Source organism: Oncorhynchus keta, chromosome 19 (assembly GCF_023373465.1).
Source record: "Oncorhynchus keta strain PuntledgeMale-10-30-2019 chromosome 19, Oket_V2, whole genome shotgun sequence".
Taxonomy (NCBI): Eukaryota; Metazoa; Chordata; class Actinopteri; order Salmoniformes; family Salmonidae; genus Oncorhynchus; species Oncorhynchus keta.
The window spans coordinates 69,605,302-69,620,777 of record NC_068439.1 but is presented as its reverse complement, the minus strand read 5'-3'; positions in this window follow the sequence as shown (position 1 = coordinate 69,620,777).

The window sequence follows — 15,476 nt, the reverse complement described above, 5'->3', positions numbered from 1 at the left end:
GTCATCCTTGGACAACTGTGCCTGATTACCTGGATTGATATCATAAATTACCTTTTCAGGGCACATTATCTAGAATGTGTGCATGCTATAAAATGCACACAATGCTCTGTATGTTGTCCATAAAGTTCACCAAATAGCCATGGCCAACTGATGGTGTCTAGTAGCATGTTTTTATCTGCTTTATAGTAATGCATAGCCTATGAATCCAATCCTAGTCTCTTAATAATACAAATCATTTGGTGGGTGCTTATATTTGAGAAAAGATTGGAAAGCAGCTGCGGTCATCCCCCTCTTCAAAGGGGGGGACACTCTTGACCCAAACTGCTACAGACCTATATCTATCCTACCATGCCTTTCTAAGGTCTTCGAAAGCCAAGTCAACAAACAGATTACCAACCATTTCGAATCTCACCATACCTTCTCTGCTATGCAATCTGGTTTCAGAGCTGGTCATGGGTGCACCTCAGCCACGCTCAAGGTCCTAAACGATATCTTAACCGCCATCGATAAGAAACATTACTGTGCAGCCGTATTCATTGATCTGGCCAAGGCTTTCGACTCAGTCAATCACCACATCCTCTTCGGCAGACTCGACAGCCTTGGTTTCTCAAATGATTGCCTCGCCTGGTTCACCAACTACTTCTCTGATAGAGTTCAGTGTGTCAAATCGGAGGGTCTGCTGTCCGGACCTCTGGCAGTCTCTATGGGGGTGCCACAGGGTTCAATTCTTGGACCGACTCTCTTCTCTGTATACATCAATGAGGTCGCTCTTGCTGCTGGTGAGTCTCTGATCCACCTCTACGCAGACGACACCATTCTGTATACTTCTGGCCCTTCTTTGGACACTGTGTTAACAACCCTCCAGGCAAGCTTCAATGCCATACAACTCTCCTTCCATGGCCTCCAATTGCTCTTAAATACAAGTAAAACTAAATGCATGCTCTTCAACCGACCGCTACCTGCACCTACCCGCCTGTCCAACATCACTACTCTGGACGGCTCTCACTTAGAATACGTGGACAACTACAAATACTTAGGTGTCTGGTAAGACTGTAAACTCTCCTTCCAGACCCATATCAAACATCCCCAATCCAAAGTTAAATCTAGAATTGGCTTCCTATTTCGCAACAAAGCATCTTTCACTCATGCTGCCAAACATACCCTTGTAAAACTGACCATCCTACCAATCCTCGACTTTGGTGATGTCATTTACAAAATAGCCTCCAATACCCTACTCAACAAATTGGATGCAGTCTATCACAGTGCAATCCGTTTTGTCACCAAAGCCCCATATACTACCCACCATTGCGACCTGTACGCTCTCGTTGGCTGGCCCTCGCCTCATACTCGTCGCCAAACCCACTGGCTCCATGTCATCTACAAGACCCTGCTCGGTAAAGTCCCCCCTTATCTCAGCTCGCTGGTCACCATAGCATCTCCCACCTGTAGCACACGCTCCAGCAGGTATATCTCACTGGTCACCCCCAAAGCCAATTCCTCCTTTGGTCACCTTTACTTCCAGTTCTCTGCTGCTAATGACTGGAACGAACTGCAAAAATCACTGAAGCTGGAGACTCATATCTCCCTCACTAGCTTTAAGCACCAGCTGTCAGAGCAGCTCACAGATCACTGCACCTGTACATAGCCAATCTGTAAACAGCCCATCTATCTAACTCATCCCCATGCTGTATTTATTTATTTATCTTGCTCCTTTGCACCCCAATATCTCTACTTGCACATTCATCTTCTGCACATCTACCATTCCAGTGTTTAATTGCAATATTACTTAGCCACCATGGCCTATTTATTGCCTTACCTCGTTTGCACTCAATGTATTTAGACTTTTTGTTTTATTTTTTCTACTGTATTATTGACTGTATGTTTTGTTTATTCTAAATGGCATATATATTTATTCCATGTGTAAAGCTGTGTTGTTGTATGTTTCGAGTTGCTATGCTTTAACTTGGCAGTTGCTATGCTTTATCTTATCCAGGACACAGTTGCAAATGAGAACTTGTTCTCAACTAGCCTACCTGGTCAAATAAAGGTGAAATAAAATTGAAAAAATTACTACTGTAATTACTACTACTATTAATTCTGTATGTGGATTGTGTAAATTCTGCGTCTGTATATTGGGGCGGCAGGTAGCCTAGTGGTTAGAGCGTTGGCCCAGTAACCGAAAAAATAAACAACAAAATCTGTCGTTCTGCCCCTGAACAAGACAGTTAACCCACAGTTCGTAGGCCGTCATTTTAAATAGTAATTTGTTCTTAACTGACTTGCCTACTTAAATAAAGGTTAAATATACATTTTTTTTAAATGTGTATTTTTTTGTCTGTCTGTTTTTTTTACTGTCTGTAACTCTGTAGCAGCACCGTTTCACAGAGTCAAATTCCTGTACATGGAAATGTATTTGGCGAATAAAGCTGATACTTCTTTAGTACTGCTGCGAATATGTATCACCACCATCACAATAAAATGTCTTCTAGACAAATAACTGACCCACGACCCCTCCCCTGGGATGTTCGTTTAGGCATTTTGGAGATTAACTTCTTACTCTTCTTTAGTCAATTTTAGCCATGTATCTTTCCCCACACACAAACCGCTGCAGAGTTAGCTCTGATCCATGGTGTTACGTGTGGCTTGAGTCTACTTCAAGCCTTCCATTGAAGAAGGGTCAAGCAGCATGTAACACCCTGGACCAAAGCTACTGCAAAGTACACTTTTCATACCTCCTATACAACTCCATGTGGCCCTACTTCGCATTGTGGTGTAAGCCAGAATCCAGTGGTAATGCTATCAGAAAGTCCAAAGAATTGAAAAGAGTGCCTTTTGAGGTGCTCTCCATGTTAGAAATCATCTCCATGACAGCCTGCTAAGTGCTGACTGTCTATTTGCTGATCAGTTGGCCGTATGGTTGCTGTGCAGGCCACTTGTCAGAGAAGGTGAAGGAAGTTCCACATCACTGTCTTGTCTGGGCTCAACTATCACATGGTGCACAACATTTCCTGTAGGGACAAGAAATCATTAAAAGAACCATGAGTAATACTGTGCCATTGTATCCTCACTCTGACCAACCAGTGAATACAAGGGGCATTACTCAAATCAAGGTACTGGTTGCATCCCAAATGGCACTCTAATCGCCTTTATAGTGTACTACTTTTGACCAAGGCACATAGGGTTATATAGTGCACTATATAGGGAATAGGGTGCCATATGGGACACAGAAGACAAGAACAGAGTCCTCTAATAACCTACTGATACTATTGTTTCAAGGTTAACTTTATATTTCTATAACGCAGCATTTTGAAAACATGAATGATTCTTTGTGTTCAAAATTTGGTCATTATAATCATCCATATACACTTTATTCCACCAACATCTCAGTCAAACAACCCCAGGGAAATGAAGGCAGTCAAACAACCCCAGGGAAATGAAGGCAGTCAAACAACCCCAGGGAAATGAAGGCAGTCAAAACAACCCCAGGGAAGTGAAGGCAGTCAAAACAACCCCAGGGAAGTGAAGGCAGTCAAACAACCCCAGGGAAGTGAAGGCAGTCAAAACAACCCCAGGGAAGTGAAGGCAGTCAAACAACCCCAGGGAAGTGAAGGCAGTCAAAACAACCCCAGGGAAGTGAAGGCAGTCAAAACAACCCCAGGGAAGTGAAGGCAGTCAAAACAACCCCAGGGAAGTGAAGTCAGTCAAACAACCCCAGGGAAGTGAAGGCAGTCAAACAACCCCAGGGAAGTGAAGGCAGTCAAAACAACCCCAGGGAAGTGAAGGCAGTCAAAACAACCCCAGGGAAGTGAAGGCAGTCAAACAACCCCAGGGAAATGAAGGCAGTCAAACAACCCCAGGGAAGTGAAGGCAGTCAAAACAACCCCAGGGAAGTGAAGGCAGTCAAACAACCCCAGGGAAATGAAGGCAGTCAAAACAACCCCAGGGAAGTGAAGGCAGTCAAACAACCCCAGGGAAGTGAAGGCAGTCAAAACAACCCCAGGGAAATGAAGGCAGTCAAAACAACCCCAGGGAAATGAAGGCAGTCAAAACAACACCAGGGAAGTGAAGGCAGTCAAACAACCCCAGGGAAATGAAGGCAGTCAAAACAACCCCAGGGAAGTGAAGGAGGGCGACAATATGCAGGATCAGGATGCATCTGAGTGAAAGTGGAATTCACTTGTTGTGAATCTGAGATTCAGCTATCTCATGTTTACTGTCCCAGGCCTAGTTTCCAGATGCTTCTCTTCGCAGGCAGACCCTATATTAACCCACCATCACCTTCTCTTCTCTATGGATGCGTCCCAAATGGCATCCCATTTCCTATATAGTGCACTACTTTTGACCAGGGCCCATAGGAGTCTGGTCAAAAACCGTGTACTATATAGGGAGTGGGGTGCCATTTGGGAAGCATACTGTTTCCATTGGGTCTGGTACCCGTCTCCCTACTGAATATTCAGGTATGCCCTCCCGTGCACCATAACATCAGCAAGTTGTTTTCTTCTTTTGCTTCATTCCACTTCCATAAACCTTTGTTCATCTGCTCATCAAATCAAATTGTATTGGTCACATGCACATATTTAGCAGATTTTATTGAGGGTGTAGCGAAATGTTTGTAAAGGATTAGGATAGGAGGTTGTGTTCTCTTGGGAGAAGTAGTGTGTGGTTTTTGTTATCGCTTTATAGAGATGGAGTCTGCTTGTTAGAAATAAGTAAGTCTTAATCGCTCTAGAGGGTATGTTTAATCAATTGGTGCATGGCTATGAGAGCGTCACCACCCTGTGTTGAATTTCCTCTCTGTCTGGGTCCAGACCTGTGGCCTGCCTTCCCTCAGCACTTCCTTTTCACATCCTTGTTGAAATACATTTTGGAACCGGAGGAGATACAGTAGGCCTCGATGGTCAGTAGCCAAATGTAGAGGACCTTACTGTCAGTTCATAGTCCAAGTAAATGTAGGCTACATTCATTATTTACCATAGAAATAACATTACATTTAGTCATCAGATCAGAAAGACGGCATCATTCTTTTTTACTCTCCAATTGATCATTTTCAGATTGAGCTGTCCATATTTGTCCAGATGAGGGAACCATAGACCATCATCAGAACATCATATCATCTTGAGACAGGCTACATAGGGACAAATGCTGGAAGCTAAAGTATGATGATGCAATGCATCTGACTCAAACTTGACTTGATAATTCAATGACAAGGCTGCACCTTACGGTCTGAGTGCTCTTGAAGCAGAAAACATAAATGTAAGAATGAAAACTATTTTGTACAGAGATGTAGAATGTCCTCCACGTCCTCTGCGATCTAGCCCTGAGACAATACGGTACACAACACATTTCCCCTCCCTCCAGAAAGAGATATACATCAGGACTAGATCATATCAAGAACCTGGGCCAAAGCATGAACTGTTTCTTCCTGTTTTCACTCTTGGTCTCTCACCCTCACTGTGGGTGTATCCCAAATAGCTCGCAATTCCCTTGTCAATACTTCAACGTTAAGGTACTTGGCAACCTATTCTCTATATAGTGCGCTACTTTTGACCAGAGCCCTTTGGCAGTGCTTAATTTGAGTCGGATCCTGACGGAAAACGATCCCGCACCTCTCAGTTTTGGACTGTTTAATTCCTGTGTTGTGCCTGAAAATCTCCCCCTGCCAATGACACATACATTAATTATTAAGTTTGGTTGGATTCTGGCCGGGGGAGGGGATTCTGGCCAGGGGGAGATTTTCCCAGACCTGGGACCTCTCCTGGCATGAAAAATAATTGTCACTGTTTGCAATGTACAAACAACAAAAAAAGTGATCAGTGTTAGACTTGCCACCTCTGTAAGTATCCTGCCCCCTAAAAAACCATCATGTAAAAACGTGATATACTATGAACCGTTTTGTGTTGGTTTTATGGTTTGCGCAACAGTATAGCCTAGAGACTGACCAACGCGTGGCCGTTGCTGTGGTGAGAGAGACACGCCTGAGTCTCTCTGTGAGATTCACAGAATTGAAAGGAAGTCATTCCGAATACTAGGTTACAATTTGTTCTCCCATGTGTACACATTCTGCAAGCACTTCTGCTCTACTGCTCTATGCCACTATGCAAAGGCAATGATAATGGATGCAATGCTATATTATGATTTGATGCATTATGTTATTATGTTCCAGTACCTCCGAGCCGCCCAAGAATTATCCTCCATTAAGTCTATCTGTATAGCAGACGCAGTACCCATCTGAGAAATGCATGACGGTGTCGTTGTATGCCATCTGCATATCTCCATCTCTCTGGGGTTAGACCTAAATTTATTTTCCTTTATATAGACTATGTACACTTTACCAGTCAAAAGTTTGGACACACTTACTCATTCAAGGGTTTCTTTATTTTTACTATTTTCTACATTGTAGAATTATAGTGAAGATATAAAAACTGTGACACAACACATATGGAATTAAGTAGTAACCAAAAAAAGTGTTAAACAAATCAAATATATATTTTAGATTCTTCAAAGTAGCCACATTTTGGACATCAGACATCTTCACCTGAAATGCTTTTCCAGCAGTCTTGAATGAGTTCCCACATATGCTGAGCACTTGTTGGCTGTTTTTCACTTTGGGGTTCAACTCATCAAACCATCTCAATTGGGTTGAGGTTGTGTGACTGTGGAGGATAGGTCATCTGATGCAGCACTCATCACACTCCTTGGCCAAATAGCCCTTACGCAGACTGAAGGTGTGTTTTGGGTCATTGTCCTGTAGAAAAATAAATGATAGTCCCACTAAGCGCAAACCAGATGGGATAGTGTGTCGCTGCACCTTGAATTCTAAATAAATCACAAACAGTGTCACCATCAAAGCACACCCACACCATCACTCCTCCTCCTCCATGCTTCACGGTGGGAACCACGCGTGCCGAGATCACCTATGCTCTGAGTCTCACAGACACAGCAGTTGGAACCAAAAATATCAAATTTGGGCTCATTAGACCAAAGGACCTGTCTAATGTCTATTGGTCGTGTTTCTTGGCCCAAGCAAGTCTCTTATTTGTGTCCTTTTGTATTTATTATGGATCCCCATTAGCAGCTGCCAAAGCAGCAGCTATTCTTCCTGGGGTCCAGCAAAATTAGGGCAGTTTATACCATTTTAAAACATTACAATACATTCAGATTTCACAACACACTGTGTGCCCTCAGGCCCCTACTCCACCACTACTACATATCTACATTACTAAATCCATGTGTATGTATAGTGTGTATGTTATCGTGTGTGTGTATGCATGTATCTGTGCCAATGTTTGTTGCTTCACAGTCCCCGCTGTTCCATAAGGTATTTTTTAAATCTCACTGCTTTCCTGAAGACAAACAATGTATACGAAATGCTTCAGTCTGGTTTTAGACCCCATCATAGCACTGAGACGGCACTTGTGAAGGTGGTAAATGACATTTTAATAGCATCGGACCGAGGCTCTGCATCTGTCCTCGTGCTCCTAGACCTTAGTGCTGCTTTTGATACCATCGATCACCACATTCTTTTGGAGAGATTGGAAACCCAAATTGGTCTACACGGACATGTTCTGGCCTGGTTCAGATCTTATCTGTCGGAAAGATATCAGTTTGTCTCTGTGAATGGTTTGTCCTCTGACAAATCAACTGTAAATTGCGGTGTTCCTCAAGGTTCCGTTTTAGGACCACTATTGTTTTCACTATACATTTTACCTCTTGGGGATGTTATTCGAAAACATAATGTTAACTTTCACTGCTATGCGGATGACACACAGCTGTACATTTCAATGAAACATGGTGAAGCTCCAAAATTGCCCTTGCTAGAAGCATGTGTTTCAGACATAAGGAAGTGGATGGCTGCAAACTTTCTACTTTTAAACTCGGACAAAACAGAGATGCTTGTTCTAGGTCCCAAGAAACAAAGAGTCCTTCTGTAGCTCAGTTGGTAGAGCATGGCGCTTGTAACGCCAGGGTAGTGGGTTCGATTCCCGGGACCACCCATACGTAGAATGTATGCACACATGACTGTAAGTCGCTTTGGATAAAAGCGTCTGCTAAATGGCATATATTATTATTATATATTATTATCTTCTGTTGAATCTGACAATTAATCTTAATGGTTGTACAGTCGTCTCAAATAAAACTGTGAAGGACCTCGGCGTTACTTTGGACCCTGATCTCTCTTTTGAAGAACATATCAAGACCATTTCAAGGACAGCTTTTTTCCATCTACGTAACATTGCAAAAATCAGAATCTTTCTGTCCAAAAATGATGCAGAAAAATTAATCCATGCTTTTGTCACTTCTAGGTTAGACTACTGCAATGCTCTACTTTCCGGCTACCCGGATAAAGCACTAAATAAACTTCAGTTAGTGCTAAATACGGCTGCTAGAATCCTGACTAGAACCAAAAAATTTGATCATATTACTCCAGTGCTAGCCTCTCTACACTGGCTTTCTGTCAAAGCAAGGGCTGATTTTAAGGTTTTACTGCTAACCTACAAAGCATTACATGGGCTTGCTCCTACCTATATCTCTCTGATTTGGTCCTGCTGTACATACCTACACGTACGCTACGGTCACAAGACGCAGGCCTCCTAATTGTCCCTAGAATTTCTAAGCAAACAGCTGGAGGCAGGGCTTTCTCCTATAGAGCTCCATTTTTATGGAACGGTCTGCCTACCCATGTCAGAGAAGCAAACTCGGTCTCAACCTTTAAGTCTTTACTGAAGACTCATCTCTTCAGTGGGTCATATGATTGAGTGTAGTCTGGCCCAGGAGTGGGAAGGTGAACGGAAAGGCTCTGGAGCAACGAAAAGCCCTTGCTGTCTCTGCCTGGCCGGTTCCCCTCTTTCCACGGGGATTCTCTGCCTCTAACCCTATTACAGGGGCTGAGTCACTGGCTTACTGGGGCTCTCTCATGCCGTCCCTGCAGGGGGTGCGTCACCTGAGTGGGTTGATTCACTGTTGTGGTCATCCTGTCTGGGTTGGCGCCCCCCCCCCCCACTTGGGCTGTGCCGTGGCGGAGATCTTCGTGGGCTATACTCAGCCTTGTCTCAGGATGGTAAGTTGGTGGTTGAAGATATCCCTCTAGTGGTGTGGGGGCTGTGCTTTGGAAAAGTGGGTGGGGTTATATCCTTCCTGTTTGGCCCTGTCCTAGGGTGTCCTCGGATGGGGCCACAGTGTCTCCTGTCCCCTCCTGTCTCAGCCTCCAGTATTTATGCTGCAGTAGTTTGTGTCGGGGGGCTAGGGTCAGTTTGTTATATCTGGAGTACTTCTCCTGTCCTATTCGGTGTCCTGTGTGAATCTAAGTGTGCGTTTTCTAATTTTCTCCTTCTTTCTTTCTCTCTCTCGGAGGACCTGAGTCCTAGGACCATGCCCCAGGACTACCTGACATGATGACTCCTTGCTGTCCCCAGTCCACCTGGGCATGCTGCTGCTCCAGTTTCAACTGTTCTGCCTTACTATTATTCGACCATGCTGGTAATTTATGAACATTTGAACATCTTGGCCATGTTCTGTTATAATCTCCACCCGGCACAGCCAGAAGAGGACGGGCCACCCCACATATGCTCTCTCTAATTCTCTCTTTCTTTCTCTCTCTCGGAGGACCTGAGCCCTAGGACCGTGCCCCAGGACTACCTGACATGATGACTCCTTGCTGTCCCCGGTCCACTTGACTGTGCTGCTGCTCCAGTTTCAACTGTTCTGCCTTGTTTTTATTCGACCATGCTGGTCATTTATGAACATTTGAACATCTTGGCCATGTTCTGTTATAATCTCCACCCGGCACAGCCAGAAGAGGACTGGCCACCCCACATAGCCTGGTTCCTCTCTAGGTTTCTTGCTAGGTTTTGGCCTTTCTAGGGAGTTTTTCCTAGCCACTGTGCTTCTACACCTGCATTGCTTGCTGTTTGGGGTTTTAGGCTGGGTTTCTGTACAGCACTTTGAGATATCAGCTGATGTACGAAGGGCTATATAAATAAATTTGATTTGATTTAAAAATCTAATTTTACTGCTTGCGTCAGTTACTTGATGTGGAATAGAGTTCCATGTAGTCATGGCTCTATGTAGTACTGTGTGCCTCCCATAGTCTGTTCTGGACTTGAGGACTGTGAAGAGAACTCTTGTGGCATGTCTTGAAGGGTATCCTTGGGTGTCCGAGCTGTGTGCCAGTAGTTTAGACAGACAGCTCGGTGCATTCAACATGTCAATACCTCTCATAAATAAAAGTAGTGATGAAGTCAATCTCTCCTCCACTTTCAGCCAAGAGAGATTGACATGCATATGATTAACATTAGCTCTCTGTGTACATCCGAGGGCCAGCCGTGCTGCCCTGTTCTGAGGGCCAGCCGTGCTGCCCTGTTCTGAGCCAAATGCAATTTTCCTAAGTCCTTTTTTGTGGCACCTGACCACACGACTGAACAGTAGTCAAGATAAGACAAAACTAGGGCCTGCAGGACCTGCTTGTTGTTAGTGATGTTAAGGCAGAGCATTGCTTTATTATAGACAGACTTCTCCCCATCGTAGCCACTACTGCATCAATATGTTTTGACAATGACAGTTTACAATTTAGTGTTACTCCAAGCAGTTTAGTCATCTCAACTTCCACATGATTTATTACAAGATTTAGTTGAGGTTTAGGGTTTAGTGAGTGTTTTGTTCCAAATAGAATGCTTTTAATTTGAGAAATATTTAGGGCTAACTTATTCCTTGCCACCCACGCTGACACTAACTGCAGCTCTTTGTTGCGTGTTGTAGTCATTTCAGTTGCTGTAGTAGCTGAAGCATATAGTGTTGAGTCATCCGCATACATAGAAACTCGGGCTTTAGTCAGTCAGTGGCATGTCATTAGTAAAAATTGAAAAAGCAAGGGGCCTAAACAGCTACCCTGGAGAATTCCTGATTCTAACTGGATTATATTTGATATGCTTCCATTAAAGAACACCCTCTGTGTTCTGTTAGACAAGTAACTCTTTATCCACATTATAGCAAGGGGTGTAAAGCCATACGTTTTTCCAGCAGCAGACTATGATCGATAATGTCAAAGCTGCACTGAAGTCTAACAAGACAGCCTCCACAATCATTTTTATCAAAAAAGTGGTTTCTTTTCAGCAATTAAACCATGAAGGCCATTCAGTCTCCTCTGAACAGTTGATGTTGAGATGTGTCTGTTATTTGAACTCTGTGAAGCATTTATTTGGGCTTCAATCGGAGGTGCCAATGTCTGAGGCTGGTAACTCTCTAATGAACTTATCCTCTGCAGCAGAGGTATTTGAGCTTATTTGAGCTCTTCTTGAGCTTGGTCTTTTACCAAATAGGGCCATATTCCGTATACCACCCCTACCTTATCACAGCACAACTGATTGGCTCAAACGCATTAAGAAGGATAGAAATTCCACAATTTAACTTAACATTGCACACCTGTTAATTGAAATGCATTCCATGTGACTACCTCATGAAGCTGGTTGAAAGAATGCCAAGAGTGTGCAAAGCTGTCAGTCATCAAGGCAAAGTGTGGCTACTTGGAAGAATGTCAAATATAATTTTTGATGTAACTTTTTTTTGGTTACTACATCATTCTATATGTTATTTCATAGTTTTGATGTCTTACTATTATTCTACAATGTAGAAACTAGTAAAAAATAAAAACGCTTGAATGAGAAGAGGTGTCCAAACTTTTGACTTGTACTGTATGTATTTTTTTAACTGACAATTAAAATCAATCAATCAATTCAAGAGGTGCAGCGGTCAACAAAAATATCTAGTTAACAGAAGAAAGGAAGACAAAATAAGGACAAAAGAAGGACAGAAGAAAAAGGAAAAGAAAGAGGACAACAAAGTGAAACAGTCAGCACTTCTATTGCAACTTGTATTTCGTCGTACTAACGTAGTCTACACTGCTATCTGCCCAGCAGCTAGCCAGCTAGCAAACGTCCACCGTCTACCGAATAGCAGCACTGTAGAAACTATTACACTCAACTGAACGACTTGATTAGTGTAGTGTTAGCTAGCTACATAGTTGTCTTTGCTGTCTTCGTATCCAAGATAATTGTGTAGTTTAGAGCGTGTAGTCTTAGAGTGATTATCTTAATTTACCGAGGTTAGCTAGCCAGCTATTTGTCGTCCTTAACGTAGGAGACACTGCTAGCTAGCCAACAGCTAGCCAACGTCTACTGAATAGAACTTCCGCACTCAACAACCCGGTCGCATTCCGCTTCGCTCCACAGGTAGTATCACATTTTCATTTCATTTCATTACAGCACAACGGTTTGATTTGTTTGATCGTAGCTAGCTACATAGCTAGCTACATAGCCGTCTGTGTATCAAAGATAATTGTGTAGTCTAGAGCGATTTTCTAGGTTAGCTAGCCAGCTATTGTCGTTCTTTTAACGCAACGTAACGTAATCAACACTGCTAGCTAGCCAGCTAGCCCCGAATAGCAGCACTGTAGAAACTATTACACTCAACGGAACGACTTGATTAGTGTAGTGTCAACAACGCAGCCACTGCCAGCTAGCCTACAAAGTCAACAACGCAGCCACTGCCAGCTAGCCTACTTCAGCAGTACTGTATCATTTTAATCATTTTAGTCAATAAGATTCTTGCTACGTAAGCTTAACTTTCTGAACATTCGAGACGTGTAGTCCACTTGTCATTCCAATCTCCTTGCATTAGCGTAGCCTCTTCTGTAGCCTGTCAACTATGTGTCTGTCTATCCCTGTTCTCTCCTCTCTGCACAGACCATACAAACGCTCCACACCGCGTGGCCGCGGCCACCCTAATCTGGTGGTCCCAGCGCGCACGACCCACGTGGAGTTCCAGGTCTCCGGTAGCCTCTGGAACTGCCGATCTGCGGCCAACAAGGCAGAGTTCATCTCAGCCTATGCCTCCCTCCAGTCCCTCGACTTCTTGGCACTGACGGAAACATGGATCACCACAGATAACACTGCTACTCCTACTGCTCTCTCTTCGTCCGCCCACGTGTTCTCGCACACCCCGAGAGCTTCTGGTCAGCGGGGTGGTGGCACCGGGATCCTCATCTCTCCCAAGTGGTCATTCTCTCTTTCTCCCCTTACCCATCTGTCTATCGCCTCCTTTGAATTTCATGCTGTCACAGTTACCAGCCCTTTCAAGCTTAACATCCTTATCATTTATCGCCCTCCAGGTCCCCTCGGAGAGTTCATCAATGAGCTTGATGCCTTGATAAGCTCCTTTCCTGAGGACGGCTCACCTCTCACAGTTCTGGGCGACTTTAACCTCCCCACGTCTACCTTTGACTCATTCCTCTCTGCCTCCTTCTTTCCACTCCTCTCCTCTTTTGACCTCACCCTCTCACCTTCCCCCTACTCACAAGGCAGGCAATACGCTCGACCTCATCTTTACTAGATGCTGTTCTTCCACTAACCTCATTGCAACTCCCTCCAAGTCTCCGACCACTACCTTGTATCCTTTTCCCTCTCGCTCTCATCCAACACTTCCCACACTGCCCCTACTCGGATGGTATCGCGCCGTCCCAACCTTCGCTCTCTCTCCCCGCTACTCTCTCCTCTTCCATCCTATCATCTCTTCCCTCTGCTCAAACCTTCTCCAACCTATCTCCTGATTCTGCCTCCTCAACCCTCCTCTCCTCCCTTTCTGCATCCTTTGACTCTCTATGTCCCCTATCCTCCAGGCCGGCTCGGTCCTCCCCTCCCGCTCCGTGGCTCGACGACTCATTGCGAGCTCACAGAACAGGGCTCCGGGCAGACGAGCGGAAATGGAGGAAAACTCGCCTCCCTGCGGACCTGGCATCTTTTCACTCCCTCCTCTCTACATTTTCCTCCTCTGTCTGCTGCTAAAGCCACTTTCTACCACTCTAAATTCCAAGCATCTGCCTCTAACCCTAGGAAGCTCTTTGCCACCTTCTCCTCCCTCCTGAATCCTCCTCCCCCTCCCCCCTCCTCCCTCTCTGCAGATGACATCGTCAACCATTTTGAAAAGAAGGTGGACGACATCCGATCCTCGTTTGCTAAGTCAAACGACACCGCTGGTTCTGCTCACACTGCCCTACCCTGTGCTCTGACCTCTTTCTCCCCTCTCTCTCCAGATGAAATCTCGCGTCTTGTGACGGCCGGCCGCCCAACAACCTGCCCGCTTGACCCTATCCCCTCCTCTCTTCTCCAGACCATTTCCGGAGACCTTCTCCCTTACCTCACCTCGCTCATCAACTCATCCCTGACCGCTGGCTACGTCCCTTCCGTCTTCAAGAGAGCGAGAGTTGCACCCCTTCTGAAAAAACCTACACTCGATCCCTCCGATGTCAACAACTACAGACCAGTATCCCTTTCTTTTCTCTCCAAAACTCTTGAACGTGCCGTCCTTGGCCAGCTCTCCCGCTATCTCTCTCAGAATGACCTTCTTGATCCAAATCAGTCAGGTTTCAAGACTAGTCATTCAACTGAGACTGCTCTTCTCTGTATCACGGAGGCGCTCCGCACTGCTAAAGCTAACTCTCTCTCCTCTGCTCTCATCCTTCTAGACCTATCGGCTGCCTTCGATACTGTGAACCATCAGATCCTCCTCTCCACCCTCTCCGAGTTGGGCATCTCCGGCGCGGCCCACGCTTGGATTGCGTCCTACCTGACAGGTCGCTCCTACCAGGTGGCGTGCCGAGAATCTGTCTCCTCACCACGCGCTCTCACCACTGGTGTCCCCCAGGGCTCTGTTCTAGGCCCTCTCTTATTCTCGCTATACACCAAGTCACTTGGCTCTGTCATAACCTCACATGGTCTCTCCTATCATTGCTATGCAGACGACACACAATTAATCTTCTCCTTTCCCCCTTCTGATGACCAGGTGTCGAATCGCATCTCTGCATGTCTGGCAGACATATCAGTTTGGATGACGGATCACCACCTCAAGCTGAACCTCGGCAAGACGGAGCTGCTCTTCCTCCCGGGGAAGGACTGCCCGTTCCATGATCTCGCCATCACGGTTGACAACTCCATTGTGTCCTCCTCCCAGAGCGCTAAGAACCTTGGCGTGATCCTGGACAACACCCTGTCGTTCTCAACTAACATCAAGGCGGTGGCCCGTTCCTGTAGGTTCATGCTCTACAACATCCACAGAGTACGACCCTGCCTCACACAGGAAGCGGCGCAGGTCCTAATCCAGGCACTTGTCATCATCTCCCGTCTGGATTACTGCAACTCGCTGTTGGCTGGGCTCCCTGCCTGTGCCATTAAACCCCTACAACTCATCCAGAACGCCGCAGCCCGTCTGGTGTTCATCCTTCCCAAGTTCTCTCACGTCACCCCGCTCCTCCGCTCTCTCCACTGGCTTCCAGTTGAAGCTCGCATCCGCTACAAGACCATGGTGCTTGCCTACGGAGCTGTGAGGGGAACGGCACCTCAGTACCTCCAGGCTCTGATCAGGCCCTACATCCAAACAAGGGCACTGCGTTCATCCACCTCTGGCCTGCTCGCCTCCCTACCACTGAG